The 17,624-nt window shown below is 37.6% G+C and overlaps 1 long non-coding RNA gene across 1 annotated transcript in view; it reads left to right on the forward strand.

The window, feature by feature from the left end:
* The first annotated feature begins 309 nt into the window (after positions 1-309).
* Positions 310-17,624, forward strand: part of LOC134807833 (uncharacterized) — a 133,120-nt gene continuing 115,805 nt past the window's right edge. The window contains exons 1-2 of the long non-coding RNA XR_010149190.1: positions 310-652; positions 7,025-7,137. This is a non-coding gene — a long non-coding RNA (uncharacterized LOC134807833). The remainder of the gene's footprint in view (positions 653-7,024; positions 7,138-17,624) is intronic.

Below are 17,624 nucleotides of genomic sequence, written 5' to 3' on the forward strand. Positions count from 1 at the left end.
TAGTTACTATGTGACTTCCATGGGAAAAATATTTAAACACTCTCCACCACAGTGTTATATTCCCCCAATAAAGTGTGATGTGGAGCATCATAGGTAGCTCAATTACCGGTGAGATGACAGCTTCAGCGGGGCTGAACAACTGCTGATGGAGAACTCTGGCAGGTTTGCTATCGAAACCAAACAGGAGCTAACAGATGTGGCTGACACTTCCTGGGCCCCATCACTGGGAAGGTGCAGCTGTGCTCTGCCTTTACTTCGGGTAGTTTGGGTTTGAAAGTGGCTGCGCCTTTGTGAAAATCCTATGACTGAAGCTTTATTGTCTTTCCTTTTCCTAGGGACGGCCATTTTCCTTGACAACTCCATGCTGAGGCACAGTAACAAAGATGTTCTGCTGCCCATTAGAGGCACCCAGCGAATGGCAGGGGTGGAGACACAGGTTTCAGACGTGCATGCACACCTGAGAGGAGTGAGCTGACAGACCCTGATAACGGAGGCAGCAATTGTCAATGAAGAGATGGCACTAATTGTTATTTGGTTTTGTCAGCAACACTGGGATATTTGCTGAACCGCTCAGGAGATTTTCTTTCCCCCCAGCTTAGAAGAAACCAATTTGAGCACTGTTTGGAAGAAGACGACAGCAGAGAGATGGCAGGTGAGAAAGTAAAAACTCACCAGATGTTTCTGGATCTCAACATTTACTCAACTGCGTTGATCATCTCACTATTTATAACTCAGGTGTTTATTTCAGCTTTATGCAGCACTTCCAAATCTACCCTGCACAGGGTAATACAGAGCTAACCATTTTGCAGAGTATTCTGGGAAAGTGTTTATTCTGTTCCTTACAAGTTTTAGGTTTTTCAAGTGACTATTATTTCACATTGTGAGTTCTACCAAGCACTAGGCAGTAGACCAAACACACACATATGCTTTGTGCCCATAAATATTAAAAATGCATTAGCCAGTCTAAGTTTTTCTTTTGTATTTTCCAAGACTTGTCAATTGCAAATGAATAGATCTTATTTGTAGAGAAAGAACAGATTTAAAATGACAAAATCAGAACCTTTCCCGGAATCTTGGGGAGGACTGGCACTTTAAAGAAGAAAGAAAAAAGAATGACAACAAAATTTCGAGTGAATTGTCTTGGATGTCTGTCAGATTTGGAGATGCACTGCTCTCTCGGAGCCCATGCATCCCAGATGGAGTGGTTTCTGTAGAAAAACAATCATAGTTACATTCAGGGGAGCTTACTTGGCAAGAAAATCATGATTGAACTGATGCTATTGTGACATCATGTAGGAGTTTATAATTGCAGTTTGTTATGAAACAGTTGGACTGAATCCTAAGGATGGATATTTTAGTGTTCCATGGAGAAAGTGGAGATAAAGGCATTGGCAAGGACAGATGTGACATTAGAATAAGAGTGGCCGTGGTGAGGCCTCACCGCTTGGTATTTACTTTGCTGAAACCACAGAAGTCTCAGATCTAGCCCTTCTAGTCCCACAGGTCAAGAAACTCAAACTTACCAATGTTCCAGAGTTGATCATATTTGGGAAGGTCAATTCCTACTGAGTAAATTTACTTATGTAAACCAGGAACAATGTTGTGCATTTACCAAGAAAAAGAAAACTGTCAGTCAGGCCTACTCTTCTTTTTGGTCTAAACAATACACTCCCTGTAGACAAAGTACACAGGAAGTCAAGGTTGCTAGTAAACTTGGAATCGGGTAAAGACTGGTAGTTTCATAAATTGAGTAAATTGAGTATGGCTTCATGCATCAGCCTTAGTCACCATGCCCACTGTCAAGATAGTAAATGCTTTTAAGGGTCCAACAGGCCACCTTTGGCCCACAGGACCCTTGGATGTCTACTTTAAAGTCTCCCTCACTAGCTCTTCCTTTCCTGACCTTCCACTGTTTATGTTCTTCCCAGTACAATCCCAGGATCTTTATTCAATTGTGATAATACAGCCAATTACATTAAAACTGGGGCCAAGCCAATGATTTGGTCTTGCTTCAAAATATTTATTTATTTATTTATTTTTTGAGACAGAGTCTCACTCTGTCACCCAGGCTGGAGCACAGTGGCATGATCTCAGCCTCCTGAGTAGCTGGGACTATTGGCATGTGCCACCATGCCCAGCTAATTTTTATATATATATTAGAGACAGGGTTTCACCATGTTGGCCAGGCAGGTCTCGAACTCCTGGCCAAGTGATCTACCTGCCTTGACCTCCCAAAGTGCTGGGATTATAGGCGTGAGACACTGAGTCCAGCTAGAATGATATTCTTTAAATAGTTGCTCACCACTTCTTGAGAGGAGAAATTGAGCTCTGCATGGGCGTGAGGTTGGTTAGGGAGGCAATAAAAGTAGAAGCCAATAGCTGTGCTCAGCCTCTGTTGTTCCAGGGGGTTCCTCTCTGGTCCAACCTTGCCTATCCCTCTTGGCTAAATAATACACAGCAGGGAAATGGATCTATCTTCCTAAGAAGGGAGTTCAGAGAGCATCTATTATTACTTGAGCCTTGCTTAACTAGTATTCCCTATAACCACATACTCCTCCATAAAATAGAATATTATAGATTAATTTCATCTTATAATATACACATGCACAGTTTTTTTTTTATTCAGAGATGTTTCAGAACACTGTTTGAATTGATGCTGTCGGCAGCTGCCTGCTGACTTTCTTCTTTGTCCAGCTAAATTCAGAGAAAATTATTTGCCTGGCCTGGGAACTGTTTGCTCTATTCATAATCTAAAGTAAATGGACTCTGTATCTCTAAAGCTTTACCATTCATTTTATTTTGTTTTTAATTGACACATAATAATTGTACATATTTATGGGATATAGTGTGATGTTGTGATACATGTATACATTGTGGAAAAATCAAATTAGGGTACCTATCATGTCTATCACCTAATACATTTATCATTTCTTTGTGGTAAGAACATTCAAAATCCTCACTTCTAGCTATTTTGAAATATGCAATATCCATAGTCACCCAACAGTGCAATAGAACACCAGAATTTATTCCTCCCATCTAACTCTACCTAGGGCCCATTGATCAATCTTTGCTTATCCCTCCAGTTCCCTACACTTTCCAGCCTCTCCTAACCACTATTCTATTCTCTACTTCTATGTGATTAACTTCTTTAGATTCAGTGTATGCATGAGATCATGCAGTGTTCGTTTTTCTTGGCTGGCTTATTCCACTTAACAATATTCTTCAGAGATCGTGCCACTGCACTCCAGCCCAGGCGACAGTGAGAAACTCTGTCACAACAACAACAACAACAACAACAACAACAACAGCAGCAACAACAACAGCAAAACAATGTCCTCCAGGATCATCTATGCTATGACAAATAACATGATTCCAGTATTTTTTATGGACAAATGGTATTCCTTTGTGCATATATATCACATTTTCTTTATCCGTTCATCTGTTGATGGACACTTAGGTTGATTGCATATCTTGGCTATTTTGAATAGTGCTGCAATAATTATGAGACTATAGATATCTCTTTGACATACTGATTGTATTTTCTTCTTTCTTTCTGCTTTTTTTTTTTTTTTTTTTTTTTGAGACAGAGTCTCACTCTGTTGCCCAGGCTGGAGTGCAGTGGCACGATCTCGGCTCACTACAAGCTCAATCTCCCAGGTTCACGCCATTCTCCTGTCTCAGCCTCCTGAGTAGCTGGGACTATAGGTGCCCACCACCACGCCCGGCTATTTTATTTTTTATTTTTAGTAGACACAGGGTTTCACCATGTTAGCCAGGATGGCCTCAATCTCCTGACCTCATGATTCGCCTGCCTTGGTCTCCCAAAGTGCTGGGATTACAGGCGTGAGCCACCGTGCCTGGCCACTGATTGTATTTTCTTTGGTTATATATACCTAGTAGTAGGATTGCTGGGTCATAGTTTTTTGAGAAACCTCCCTATTATTTTTCATAACAGTTGTTCTAATTTACATTACCACCAACATACTATATACACAATTTACCATACACAAAAAAATCAACTCAAAATGGATTAGGTACTTAAGTGTAAGACTCAGAGATTTAAAACTAATAGAAAAAAAGCATAGAATAAATGTTTATGACATTGGTCTGGACAAGAAATTTTTGGACAAGTCTCCAAAAGCACAGGCAATAAAAGCAAAAATAGACAAGTGGGATTACATCAAACTAAAAAGCTTCTGCACAGGAAAGGAAACAATCAACAGAGAGAAAAGACAATCTACAGAATGGGAGAAAATATTTGCAAACTACTCATCTGACAAGGGGTTAATATCTGGAATATATAAAGAACTCAGATAATTCAATAGCAAAACAAACCATCTGATTTAAAATGGGGAAAATATCTGAATAAAGGTTTTTAAAGGAAGACATACAGATGGCCAACATGTATATGGAAAAAAATTATCAACATTACTAATTATCAGGAAAATGCAAATCAAAACCACAATGAGACATTATCTTACCCCAGTTAGAATGGCGATTATAAAAAATGCTGGCATGGATATGGAGAAAGGAGAACTCTTACTCATTTTATTTTTAAAAATCGTTGCATCGCTCTATTACCTATTCATCATATATTAATTGATCATCTTCTAAGTCATGCATTGCATGAGTTGGTAAGTATATAAAGACAAATAAAACACAATCATTTCCTCTAAGACCCATGTCTACAGGGAGAGACAGGCACGTAAACAAATCATTATAGCTCAATGTGGTGAGTGCAGCAGTTAAGAAATGTATAGGGAGCTTGGGAATACAGAGGAAGGCAACCAACCCCAGACCCAGGGTGAAGACTTCAGAAAAGCTTCCTTGAAGAGGGGCTGCTTGAGAATTAATGGACTGAAGATGAATAGGCGAGGGTATAATAGGCATAGTAGACATCTGATCTCATCCATTCTGGGTTGATCCCATGGTTTAATTCCAAAGGCCACATGAGCTCTTTGAACTCTCTTGTTCCCTTTTCCACACCGGGGGTTTATCTCACCCTTGCCCAAGTACTTCCTGCATGAGAGAGTGAAAACAACACTCAGGAACAGAATCCCTGGACCTAATAATCACTGGTAAATGTCCAACACTTCATTGTTTGTTAAGCAACAATTCGTTATGAAGCATGCTCATTATTTCATTTGATTTCCAGAATAAGTCTTAAGGTAGTCATCCTCAACTGGAGCAATTTTACTCACAGGCAACGTGTAGAGACATTTTGGATTGTGATGCTGAGGGGCTGGAGGTTGTTCCTGGCATCTCTTGAGCAGGGAGAGGCTGCTAAACATCCCACAGTGCACACGACGTCCCCCCACAACAAATTATCATCCAGCCCCAAATGTCAATAGCACTGTGGTTGAGAAACCCTGTCTTGAGGTTATCTTCATATTTAAAAATAAATAAATAAAACTGAGTTTCTAGGTCTAGCTCTGTCTAATTATGTGATCTTTGGCAAATCATTTAATCATGAGCTCTAATTACCCTCTCCATAAAGTGAATATTTATTTTTAAATGAAATGATCTCTAAAGTCTTTTTCAAATCTAAGAGTCTGTGAGAGCAGAGGGTTTCATATGTTATAGATTTAAACTGAGAAATCAGTGAACAAAATTTTCCTGCTGCAGGTTACTGTTGCAATATATTTATTCTCAATGAGTACTTTATTTGTATAATTAATAAAGAAGTCACTAGGCTAGATCTTGGAGGTGCCTTGAATATATATGGCTGGGGTCCTGCTGTCTGCCCCCAGCTGCCTCTCTCCTGTCCAGCAGCAGAAGCTGTGAGTTCTAAGTTATCCTAACTCAGCACCATCTGGAAATTTGAGTAGAAGGACAGAGTAATTTACATGCTCACAAGGTGATTTCAAGAACTTGTTGAAATTATGGAAGATTATCTGTGGCCCTAAGCCCCTTCTCTCCCAGCTCCATCTCCTATCACCTGCACACCCTGCTCTCAGGAACAGGTGATGACTATGACATGATATTTTGGGAAAGAGGTGTGAGAGTAGCCTCTCTGAAGGGTGGACCAGTTGCTAAAGCACAGTGAACATAATAACCTCAATTTATTGAACTCTTCTTATGACAACCTTCTATATGACCACCCTGGAGGATGAGCATTATTTTTCCTACTTGACAGGTGAGGAAACTGAGGCTTTGGAGAGGTTAAGTAATTCACTTTTTGTTCAAGGGAATAACAAAAATTTGACAAATGATATGAATGTTACATTAGAAACTATTAACTTTGTGATCCTGATGAGATAGGGGCCAGTATTTTGAGTAGGCCTTATAAGACAACTCACCCATATCTATGTCAGGAATAGTAAGGCAGTGTAGCATGATGGAAAAAAAAACATGGTGTTTAAAGGCCTAAATTTCCTCATTTACAAAATTGTGATAATAACTCTTGCCTCACAGTGAGGTTGAATTTAGTAATATATGATGAATGCAAATTACAGTGCCTGGAATACAGTAGGTGCTCAATAAATAATGGTAGATATCATTATTACTATTTGTTCACTGGTACACTTGTGATCTCTAATATGTTTAAAACTGTAAAGAGGCAAGTAAATTAGAAGAATATGGAATTAGGCACAAGAGGTTGCTCAGAATCAGCATATTTTATATGGGGACCAGATGAATTCCATTTAAACCCTTAGCATGGGTTATTGATTCTGCAACACAAAGGGTTTGTTCCATGAAAGTGGTGTGGGAAATTCTCATTCAACTGTATTTGTAAATTGAGTCATTTCTTACCAGATCATCTGCCAATTTACTCAACTCTTTTTTTTTTCCCAATATAAGGTCCTTCTTGAAAGAAATGTCTCATATTTAGATTTGGTAAGAATAAATCCAGTTCTTTCTCTATACTAGTACTATGTAAGGCACTGTCATTCATTATTTGGGTTCCCTTGGAGATAATGCCGGTGGAACTACACAGTTGAGGACTCTTATTGAGTCCCAGCAGTTTAATGTCCTGTTTGAGAAAGAACCTGACATCAGTCTTTCTGTCTTCTTGTTGCCACAGGAAAAGTAAGAGCGGTGGAGAGAGAGGATACAGGCCTGGCAAACTTTCCTAGTCACTTAGAAGTGTGGTCTTCCAGTCAACACAAGGAGTTAAAGAAAGCTACAGCCACTGCAGTGAGTACTTTTCAGTTACCAAGGCAAGGCATTTTTTTTTTTCCACCACATGGCAGAATCAAAGTGGGTAGAATTACTTTGTGCATATATTCCAGTCATGTGTTTTCATTTTTCCCAAGAAAAGCTGTACTGGATTGAGTCATGTCCCACATAATTTAGGTTCACCCAGAATCTCAGAATGTGACTTTATTTGGAAATAGTGTCTTTGCCGATGTAATTTACGATGACATCAAACTAGAATAGGGCAGGCTCTGAATCCACTATCAGACTAAGAGAAGACACAGGGAACAGAGAAGACACACAGGTAGAACCCCACATGAAGGTGGAGGCCAACATCAGAGTGATGTGTCAACAAGCCAAGGAACAGGAAGGATGGCCCGTGGCCACCAGAAGCTGGAGAGAACCATGAAACAGATTCTCCCCAAGAGGTCCAAGAAGGCAGCAGCCCTGCCCACACCACGATTTCAGACTTCTGGCCTCCAGAACTGTGAAAAATACATTTCTGTTGGCCACTCAGTTTGTGATAATTTGGTATGGAAGCCCTGGGAGATGAATACAGAAGACTTGTTTATAAAATTTCAGTAAAGAACCTATTGAGGTGTTTTTGAACAAGAAATGATTGAATCTACATGGACCCAATTGGTCATCCAGAATTCACCATCATTGTCCCCCAGCATGGAGCGAGTACCCTTTTCTTTAACCTGCTAGGACCTCTTCAGTACAAAACAATATCACAGAAAACTTTGAATAAATATTAAGTCCTGGATGGCATGCCCAGTTAGTTACTAGCAAGTTAACACGACATGCTGTCTCAACTTAAAATTCTCTTCTGGTTGTTATTTGGCTTTTGTTTTGTTTTTCAGTTGACCTTTGTTCTAAATTGAACTTGAGCAAAAATAACTGAATTTGATATGACAATAAGATATTGGTTTAGTTTTCTATTACAAGGAGAATCCAATTCATGGTGTGAAAAGTGTCAGTGGTCTTGCTGAATGTGTTCTAATTGATGAATAATGTTTTAAAGGAGTGGAGATGTTTTAAAGGAGACACTTTATGTTTAAATCTTAGCCAGCCTAAAAACAGTGAAGAAAATGACAAAGCCATTCAGTGCATATCAGAAACACTGTCCTGCTGCTGGGTTTCAAATCTTTTTTCCTTTTGATTCTATAAAAGACAAAAAAAAAAAAAAAAGAAAAGGAAAGGCATTTAAAAGTCAACACTTAGGACAAATGGAAACCATGTGCAACCATCAAGTGCTTAAAAGGGTGGTCTATTAGGAAGTTGATAACCAGGGAGAGCATGGTAGTTTTGGAGCTGGCATTGGCAAAGGGATGAAAAGTCTAGGGTTCACACCATTCAACCCATAGCACTGCCTTTAGACTTTCCTGTGAAGCTAGGTGAACTCTGAGGAAAGATAAGGAATAAAGGAAGAGATGAGGTGAGTAATGTGCTATTAAAATCACCCTGGTTCTTATCTGGGGAATGAATATGAAACAAAGATGAGAAGGATTTAGAAAAGACTCCAGACTTTTTCACTTTTTTTCCAGCCATAGTACATCTGAACTTGACAGTCTTGCCTCTTGGTGTTTCATCAATGGAAAGTGTAAGCACCTATAAAGCACCTTTATACTTATTATTTCACTTTGCCCTCACACACACTCATACATACATACAAAGAACTGTAGGGAAGTATCTATAACCTTATTTTACCCAAGACTCAAAGAGCTTAAAACATTTTTCTAAGCTACGCAGCTAGTAAATAAATGAACTGGGATTCAACTACTAATCTAATTCCATATTCCAACTATTTCTAATGTATTATGTTGTCCTGTTGAAGAATCACTGGAAAGCTACTTCCTTCAACTGTTCTGAAAGTCTGATCAATCTGAATAGAAACTATGCGCTGGTCATGAATGATAATATAGCACTAGAAGATAAGCTAGGTGGGGAAACTATATATTCACTAAAATATATCAATTTTATAATCTTTTATGTTTTGAATGTCAACAAACACACATTTTAATTCCCAAGGAAGTCTGCCTCTTTTTCCAAACTTCTTTTCTAAACAAATCATTTAATAAATACAGAATAATTTCCAATGACTATTTCACTGAGAATGAGGGAGATAACCATATTAGTCTAGATTTCCTAAGAACTGGAGAAGGCATATTTCTCTATGTAATCCAACTCAAGATGGAATCAATGGTGTTAAAATCTTATAATGTCAAGCCAATGTCCAACATGTATCATTGAATTTCTCTCTGGTAATTTAATTAGTTTAAATAAATATCACTAATTAATATCTTTGGAAGATGAGCTCCAACCTACTCCTCTGAGTTGACCAAGTGCTTTATTAATATCAGATTAATGCTATTATGTGGCAGGTACTCTATGCATTATTGCCTGTGATTCTGACAAAACTTCATAAAATGAGGTTGACTTCAGATTTTTTTTAAAAAAAATTAAAAATACTTTAGATAAGAAATTATGAGCTTAGCAAAATTCAGAAACTTGTCCAAGATCCCATGGCTAGTCCTAAGACTTAAATTCTCATCTATCTGATTCAAAGATCATATTTTCCTGTCTCTTTTTGTGTGAAGAATTTTTTTATGATATCTAGGACATTGGAATTTTTATGTGATGAAAACTTTAGATTCCGTTATAGTATTCCTAAAAGATCTTCTTTTTCTGGTGGTTTTTAGCTGGCAATTTACTTGATTGGGCTCAAACTGTCTTTCTGTTGGCATTCCATTGGTAGCTCCAACCTTAGTTCAGTTCATTTGTCCTTAGCTTGAGAGCCTGAAGTTTTCCCTGTGTATGCAAAACTTGGAGTTCAGCCAGAGGTTTGGAGCAGAGTATATGCATAGAAGTTAGAGCTCTGCCTCTCATTTTTCTGGAAGTTTCTCTTCACTTTACAGCTGCTATGGTTTATGTAAATTCTGTTGTCTGAGTCTCTCTAGTCTAGAAAAAATGCAGGTTTTCTGTATAGAGTGAACTGGTTGAGGTCTTCTCTCAGGTTAAAACTATAGGACTAATAAATTCATCTTATTGTATTCTTCCAAGTTGTCAACCCCTCTCTAAAATATACCTCCTTTTGATTGTTTTCCAGTGTCTTTTCTTAATCCTACAGTGTGTTTTGTGCTTTTTATGAAGTTTATACTTGTTATTCCCTGGAAGATTGTTTGATAGGACTTTATTCAGCTGTATTAGGAAGTTTAGACATATATTTTTATATTATATATCATTTTATAAATATATGATGGGGCAAATGAAAGTAAGGAAATCGGTTAAATCATTTCAAAAATTCTATGAATTCACCGTTAAATTTTAAAAATCAATTTCTGACTAATATTTCTGGATACCTGTGTTTTTTTCATGCAATATCGTCTTCTATGTCATGGAAAGTATTGATGGTACTTTTTTTTTAAGTATTCCATTATTGTCCCCAAGATTTTCTTCCAAGTTAGTAATAATTGCTGTATATGTTTTAATGCTGACACATTTTTCATTTTTGTTTTTAATTTTATAGAAGCTTTATCCACCTGTCAGGAGAAGGCATTCACATACAACCTTTATTCATATTTCTTCCTCAAATTCCCATTAATGGTTTATTGGTTGAAATATTTAAGAGATGTTGTTATTCAATAAAGCATAGGAATAAGTGGCAAGCTTACACATGTGCAGGCAATGACAGCTGTGTCACAGTCATCACGTAGTCAACAGCGACTATGAGATGATGGAAATTTTAAGGACCATTCCATAGTCAAATATATTAAAATGTGAAAAGTGTATGTCTTATAATTAATTAAATATAGTATCTTAGAACCAAAAAAGTTGGCATTCTAACTCTGTGAACTTTGTATCTTTGAATTTTCTCCATTCTTTTCTATTTCTGCTTCTAAACTAGTCCATTCTTACTTGAGTTCATTTACTGTAGTGCCTTTAAAAATGTTGTCAACAGTGGCTAACACCCACTCACTCTGACTCAACTATTTCTGGCAGTTACAGCATACATTAATTCTGCTCATATGCCTTTGGCCGTAACTCCATCATACGGCCAATCTCAGTTGTAATGGAGAAATATTGTGTAGTGGTGTGCTCACGGGGTAGAGGAAGTGAGTGAAGCAACTGGCCCATAGTGGCTAAAGTTTGCTCATGGTACTACAGCAAGTAAATATCAGAGCTGGTATAAGGTAGTGGTTGAGACAATAAACTTTGGAATTAGCTAGATTGTTTCAGGCTTGGCTCTGCCTTTTATATCTATGTGATCTTGAACAAAGTACTTATCTCTAAAACACAGTTTTCTCAGGCATAAAATAGAAACAATAATAGTACCAAACCCATAAATCTGTTACAGGGGTAATACACAGAAAAGACTTTGTACCAAGACTAGCTCATGGTTAGTCCTACAAAATATTAATTAATTTGACTTAAAACTCTGCATTTTTTCCAGTACATCTCAAATCTCCTCATCTCCTTCCATTTGAATAAATACCACTGATTAAAAACATATTGTGTGCTAGGAATTTTGGTTACTTTTTAATATGCATTCAATCATTTACTCCTAACAGTTACATAAGGTAGACTTTATGATCGTCTGCATTTTACAGATGAGGAATCAGATTTGGAGAGGTTTAGTATCCATATTTCCCTTCTCTCTTATTAGATAATAAGTGTAATATGTGACACTTAGAGAGACTTTCACTCAGGTGCTCAATTTTACTTCCTCCTCAATTCGCTCTCTTGATATATATTCACAGCCCAACTCAAATATTTCTTTCCTTATGGAGCTTTACGCAACTAATCCAGCCCTTACTGGCCTCTGAGGAAATATTTTGTATAAACACATCTCCTTTGACTTGCAGAATACCTACCACTGTGTGGGATGTTTGAAGGGCTTAAAAAGAAAAACTACATATTCATTCTTCCATTAATTAACAAAATAGCATTGACCATTTACTGCCTCCATTTCATTGCAATCTTTTTAAAACACAAATCGTCTCATGTTATTCTTTTGATTAAAATCCTTCAGTAGCTTCCCATCACCTACTGGTGGAAACCCTGTCTACAGTTCTTGTTATAAAAGGTTCTCCATGATCTCATCCCTGTCAGTCATTTCAGCTGCACCTCTCACTGCTTCTACCTCACTTAGCTAAATCAAACTGTTGCAATTAACACAACATACAGTCCTGCATTTCCGCTGCTTATTTTCCTGTTACACCCTTTCCCCATGCTTTATCGCAAAATTAGGGATTATAATATTTATGAAACCTCTGTTGCTATTACCAAGTATTACTGATGTTAATTTAACTTAAATTTGACCTAAAGCTCCCTTCATACTTTGAATTCCTACATAGAAAACTGAAACCTAACTTAATATGTAAATAAAATGCAACCTCAGAGTATATTCTTGCAACAAACAGCCGAATCTCAGCCAATCATAGGAGTTGAGCTTCAGCCAATTAAAGCTGCCAACTGATCAGACCATTTCCATATAAGGCAAATGACAAGCTGTAACCAATTAAGCTATTTCTCTATCCCACATCCTTTTTCTGTACAAATACTGCCTGCCCACATTGCTGGGTGATGCTCTCTGAACCTCCCCTAGTTCTTAGTGGTACTCAATTCATGAGTCATTCTTTGCTCAAATAAACACCACTAAATTTAATTTGTCTCAAGTTTTTCTTTTAACATCAAATACTTGCTCCACCATACTCCTGCTCAACCCCATACAGAATTTTATAATAACATTCAGAAAATTTTATTGCACTTGATAATTTAAACATTTGTTTCCTCCCCTAGATTGTGAAGATAGGAAATGTGAATTCACTCATTTCTGTAACACTAGGGCCTAGCATCATGGTTAAAAACCGTTTTAATAATTAATCAGTTTTAATTAATGAGATTGTTTTCTAGGTATCCACTACCTCTGCCTCATAGTTTGAATATGCTCTTTCATATCCTGTCTGACATTTAAACAGAACTCCTATGGGTTCCCAGACCCAGAACGGAATGTCCCAACCTTCCGTGTGCATTGACTTTTTGTGTTGGATTCACCAGAGTTTTCTCACCTGTCACCCTGCAGGAAGAGGAGCCACCACCACTATTCCCTGCTCAGCAAAATACCAAACTACTTGCTGGTCTTTGTACCATCTCTATGTGCATTAGACTGGTCTCCTTGCTGCCTCTTGGTATATGGCACTTACAGAGACCTCCGCTCAGGTGCTCAATTTTACTTGCTCCTCAAATACTTCTTTTCACCTTACCTTTAAACAGATCCACTTCTTAAGATCTCCTTTATGTAGCATTTTTTCTCCTAAAGAATTTCCAACATTTGTATAGCACCTTATAATTTATAAAGATTGTTTTGTTTAATCCCCAAAGCAATCTTGTGAATTACTATGATTATCATCTTAACTATGGAGATTAATATCTTCCTTATAAATGTCACACAACATATGTTAGATAGCAGTGGTCTCAGAAGAAGAACTCAAAATTAGTTTAATTAATATTTGTTGAGCACTAAGATTCGAAAATCAGTGGGCCTGGTGCTATAAATCATAGAAGTGTGATGAAGTTATAATTCTTATTCTCAGCTAATATTCTTGTGGGAGGTAATAAAAACACAATGGTAGTAATACCAGTAATAATAATAACAACAACAAGTGGTTTATGATTACCTGCTATGTACCACTTTAGTACATTTAACATATTTAATTTATTTTGATCCTCGCAATAATCCTATAAGGTGAGCATTGACATGCAATTCTTATAGATAAGAAAACAACTGAATTCAAGAGAGGTTTACTGACTTACTCAAACTTCCACAGCTAAGGGGCGACAGAGCTGAGCTTATTAATCTATGACTCTCTGACTTCAGAGTGCCTGCTCTTTCCACTACATCATATTGCCTCTTGGATGCAAATAACTATAGTACAATGAAGCCTAAGAGATGAAGGACAGCAGAGAATAGAATGTTTAATTCTATTTAGAAGTAGAGAACTTTAGGTCTGAATTGAATCTTGATGCATGGATAACATCAAATAAGAGGGACTGGGGATTGAATTTGGGAGGGAAAATACCCAGGTAAAGAAAACAGCCTGAGGTATAGCCTGAGTGCATGGAGGAAGGAGGGATTAGTAAAATGTGAAATGAGTGTGGCAAAGTAGTTTCAGGGCAGACCAATTAGAGAATGGACAAACTTGATAGACATTGGAGAGGTGGAATCAACCAGAACTAAGGACTGATTGAATTTTAGGGAATATCTTAGTCCATTTTGTGTTGCTATGACAGAATACCACAGACTGGGTAATTTATAGAGAAAACAAATTTATTTCTTACAATTCTGGAGGCTGGGAAGTACAAGGTTGAGGGGCCCACATCTGGTGAGGGCCTTAGTGCTGCATCATCCCATGGTGGAAACCATAAGGACAAGAGAGTAAGAGGGGCTGAGCTTGCTTTTATAATAAGCCCACTCCAGCAATAAATAATCCACCCTCAAGTTAATGGCATTAATCCATTCATGAGGGCAGAGCCCTCATGTCCTTATCACTTCCTGTTAGGCCCTACCACTCAACACTGTTGTATTGGAGATGAAGTTTTAGAAACATACACTTTGGAGGACACAATCAAATCACAGCAGGGAGTAATGGAGAGAAAAAATTTCCTAAAATTTTAATTTGTAAATCTGAGAAAAAAAAATGTGTGTGTGTAGGTAGCAGGAAAAAAAGGCAGTATGTTTTGTTAGGGACATAAATATTAATTGATTTCTTCATTGATTATGCATGGAGATTGGTCAATGCTAGAAAATCATTGAGGCCAATTCTCAAGATGCCGGTAATGTGCAATTTAATGTGCAACACAGCATCCTGCAGGTGACCTGGCCTGATCCATGCTCCTCCTTCACTCTGAATGAAAAGGAAATTTTCACTTTTGTAATGTCAGTTCAAGGTTGAAATATTACTTGGCCTTTCTCCTCCTCCAGTGTTTTAATAAAGGTACTAGAGCTGTTCGGAGATTGGAATCATGCTTAGAAGACCTGTGGCTGCTTTTAACTCCACAGAAGTAATTGAGATTTATGAACTCCTTATTAGTGCCTTAAAACAAAATGAGGAACTTGAAATTCCCATCTGTCAAGATTAAGGAGGGAAGAATTTATTTTTGCTCTTAAAATCTTTAATGATTACTTTTCACCTTTCCCCTTTTATATCACTCAGGAGCAATATCCCCATGAAGAGTTAAAGATGCATTAGGAGTAGAAAAATGAAAAGCCTAAATCTTTATTTTCAATTCTGAAAATATGTTGAGCATTTGGTATATGCCAGAAATCCTGCCAAGCTCTAGGAACATAAAGATGAATACAACAAGATACCTGACCTAAGTACTAAGCAAAGTTTTGCTGACTTAAAATCCATTATGTTTTTGCTCCTACTATGTGTCACCAAATTTACTTTTTCTCACTTTTTCTTCAAAATTATTCTTCAAGGTCATTTTGAAGAAAGATTAACTAAGTTGCCCAAAGTCGAACAGTAATAGTTGGGATTAGATTCCACTTCTGATTCCAAAATTTTAGAAAAATGAGCTGTTATTTTGTTCAACATATATCATCACGATGGCTTCTGAGAACCTTTGGTCTTCAGCTTCAAGTCAAACCAAGTAGACTTGACTGGCTACTGAGAAAAAGCCAGTTGTAGGACTTCACCTGGGGAATAAGGTGCCTGCTCAGATCTGCAGTGTGTGTTTGTGTGTGTGTGTGTGTGTGTGTATACACACATGCATGCAGATTTGTAGAAGAATTTTCTTCACTCTCATCCTGCAGTGGGTTGTGGTCTTTCTTGTGAAATTTTTCCCTGGAGTCTATTTTGTGAAATATAATTGAAATCGAAACGCCAGTGATTTTTAATCATACTCCCAATTTATATCTCATGTAACCATATGCCAGTGTTCTCGGAGTGTTACAGGGATATGAATTATGCTGAAATTGGATTAGGCAAATACATATTTGCCTTAAAAAATAGGTACCCAGAGCAGTAACTTAATTCTTCCAACTCTAAAGATTCTCTCAGAAACACCCTGTGTATCTTATCAGCAGCTCATTGTGAATTTTCTTCTGGGCTACTTTCTCTGCCTTTTCATTTTCTTCTAGAATCTACTGTATTTAACAAACATTATCAATTGAAGGAAGTCAATTTATATCAAAACCATCCCTAAATGTAAGACAATTAGGTTTTCAGAAGAAAACCTATCAAAACCCTTCTTCCAATTCTTCAAATTGGGGGGAGCATAATAGAAGGCAATTAAGAACCATTTCCCTTCCAAGTAGATACTTTATGCTGCATCACACTTGAGTATCTAAATAGTAATTAGACCAGAGCTTCAGACTCCAACTGATTGTGAGACAGTCATTATCTTATTGTTCTGTAGCAGCATTATGTTTTGCTGAGGACACTAATATGGGCAAACACTACTGAAGGTTGCTAACTCTAGGGTATTATTACTCTTTATATTCTGTAGGAAAAATTTCTCAATACTAATAAAGGCATAGGTTTAAGCATATGACAGGTAAAGAAAGATTATTGGAGCAAAGATTCTTCTTCAAACAATTCACCAGTTCTCTTACATTTCTTCAAAAGTGACCACATGGAGTGTTTACAATTGTGGCTTCTGGCACTAAATGGCCAGGGTTTATACCACTGACCTGGTCCTTCCCAGCTATGAGATCTTGGCTAAATTATTTAACTTCTCTGTGTCTTAGATACATCAAAAGGTTGTTCTGAGGATTAACTGAGCTAACATATGTGAGCTACTTGATGCCTTGCATAGAATATGAATTCAACAAATGTTTGCTATTAACGTTATTTCAGCTTGGTTTCATTGTCTGTAATTGGGTTTGGTTGGAAATATGGTGACCCCCCACCACCACCACAAAATATGTTCACATGCTAATTTCTGGAACCTGTGAATGTTACCATACATATCGCAAAAAAAAAAAAGACTTTGCAGACAGAATTAAGGGTTTTGAAATGGGGCGATTACCTTGGGATTTTATTATTCAATATAATTACAAGAGTCCTTATAAGAGAAAGAGGGAGGCAAGAGGGTCAGTCAGAGAAGAAGATGTGAGGAAGGAGGCAGAGGTCAGATTGATGTGAATGCTGGATTTGAAGAACGGAAGAGGCCCATGAGCCAGAGGACACATAAAGCTTCCAGACGAAGGGAAAGGCAAGGAAATGGATTCTCCCCTAGAACCTCCAGAGAGAATGCAATCCTGCTGACACTGATTTCATGAGACTTCTGAGCTTCAGAACTGTGAGATCATAGATTTGTATTGTTTAAACCACTACCTTTGTGGTGGGGTCTTACACTGGCCCTGGGAAACTAGTACACTGGACTGTTCACAAACATGCTGTGGCACCTCACTGCTCCCTATATGAGCAGGTGCTACATTGCCAAAAGTTCGAGTTTCCTCCTAATATGACTTCTAGGCC

The sequence above is a fragment of the Pan troglodytes genome, chromosome 12 (genome assembly GCF_028858775.2).
Source record: "Pan troglodytes isolate AG18354 chromosome 12, NHGRI_mPanTro3-v2.0_pri, whole genome shotgun sequence".
In the NCBI taxonomy this organism is placed as follows: Eukaryota; Metazoa; Chordata; class Mammalia; order Primates; family Hominidae; genus Pan; species Pan troglodytes.